A 2,027-nucleotide genomic window follows, 5' to 3' on the forward strand; every position below is an offset into this window, starting at 1 on the left:
TTTTGAGACGGTGTCTCACTCTGTCACCCAAGCTGGAGTGCAGTGGTGTGACCTCGGCTCATTGCAACCTCTACCTCCCTGGTTCAAGCGATTCTTCTGCCTCAGCCTCCCGAATAGCCGGGACTACAGGCATGCACCATCATGCCCGGCTAAGTTTTGTATTTTTAGTGGAGACGGGGTTTCACCGTATTGGCCAGGCTGGTCTCGAACTCCTGACCTTGTGATCTGCCTGCCTCTGCCTCCCAAAGTGCTGGGGTTACAGGCATGAGCCACCACGCCCGGCCAGCTTTGTTAAATTCTATAGCTTGTAGTTGTTTCTTGGAAAGCTTAAACTCTACTCTTTCCGCATTTGTTAATTTCACTTTTTTCTTGGAGTCAAAGACATTTTGGTCCTTGTTAATGGTAATGATGTTATTTGCAATTACAGTTAGTAACCGCACATCGGTTGGTTTTAGTTTTATTATTTGATTGTAAAGTTGCAAAGCCTCCTCAGTTTGACCCTGAAGCTGCAGGATATAGGCCATCTGACCATGAATGATGGCCAGTCCTGCCTGTGGGTCTTCCTCAATCCCATCAGTGTCTTCTGATAATGAATGGTGGCAAAGACCTTCAGCTTTTCCTAGGATTTTCATGGCCTGGTTCAGCTGGCCATGGATCAGTGCGCATGCAGTGTTGTAGCACAGCTCATGTGTGCCTTCTTGGAAGCCCAGGCTCTCTGGAGCCACTTTTTCCCCGTTGCTTTGAGCTGCAACAAATGCTGAAGGGTTTGTTTTCCTCTCCTCATCATAATCATCGCGGGAGTTTCAGACAAGATCTCTTCATGCTGCTAAGCATTCATCATAGCATTCCAAACGGTATAACACTGGTCCATAAAGCTCCTTCAGTTTGTCTGTCTGCTGGTTGGCACTTTCTGTTGTCTTCAAGGCATTCTCAATTCTGTTCAGCCTGTACTAGCAATACGCCTTTTCAAAGGAGAGAGAGTTAATTGGCTAACAGTTTGGTGCGAGTATTGATGACATTCAAGGCTTCCCTGAAACTTCCATTCTGGATAAGGCATACCACTTTACAGTGCAGGCCAGTTACATCATCTTTGTTGATCTGCAGTATCTTACTGACAGTCTTGAGAGCGCTCATGAGGTTGCCGTTCTGGCCTTACCAGTTTGTTTCACTCCAAAGTGCAGGCACTGAAACTCCACCCCACTGCTCACTGTCGCCCAGGCTGGAGTGCAGTGGCACGATCTCGGCTCGCTGCAACCTCCACCTCTTGGGTTCAAGCGATTCTCCTTGCCTCAGCTTCCCAAGTAGCTGGGATTACAGGTGCCCGCCACAACACCCGGCTAATTTTTTTGCTGTTTTTAGTAGAGACAGGGTTTCACTATGTTGGTCGGTCTGGTCTCGAACTCCTGACTCCATGATCCGCCTGCCTCGGCCTCCCAAAGTGCTGGGATTGCAGACATGAGCCACTGCACCCGGCCTATCGTGGAAATTTTTAAACATTGCTAACAGTGGAGACTAGTGTAATAAAGCACTGTATCTTGCCCAGCTTTGGCAGTTTTAAAACATAACCAATTTTCTTTGAGCAATACCTCTCATGTCCCTCCCCTTAGATGATTTTATTTAATTTATTTTCTTTTTTTGAGATGGAGTCTTGCTCTGTCACCCAGGCTGGAGTCCAGTGGTGCAATCTCGGCTCACTGCAAGCTCTGCCTCCTGGGTTCACGCCATTCTCCTGCTTCAGCCTCTCAAGTAGCTGGAACTACAGGCGCCCACCACCTCGCCCAACAAATTTTTTTTTTTTTTTTTTGTATTTTCAGTAGAGACGGGGTTTCACTGTGTTAACCAGGATGGTCTCTATCTCCTGACCTCATGATCCGCCTGCCTTGGCCTCTCAAAGTGCTGGGATTATAGGCGTGAACCACCGCACCCGCACCCCCTTGGATTATTTTAAAGCAAATCAAGCTGTCATATAATTTTGTCTGTAAATATTTTAGTATATGTCTCTAAAAGAAAAAGACCCCTTAAAATAC

At 47.0% G+C, this 2,027-nt stretch overlaps 1 pseudogene; it reads right to left on the bottom strand.

Annotated features, from left to right (window-relative positions):
• LOC105536953 overlaps window positions 1-2,027 on the bottom strand; it is a 46,078-nt pseudogene that overhangs the window by 8,514 nt on the left and 35,537 nt on the right.

Source organism: Mandrillus leucophaeus, unplaced genomic scaffold, assembly GCF_000951045.1.
Source record: "Mandrillus leucophaeus isolate KB7577 unplaced genomic scaffold, Mleu.le_1.0 Scaffold166, whole genome shotgun sequence".
Taxonomy (NCBI): domain Eukaryota; kingdom Metazoa; phylum Chordata; class Mammalia; order Primates; family Cercopithecidae; genus Mandrillus; species Mandrillus leucophaeus.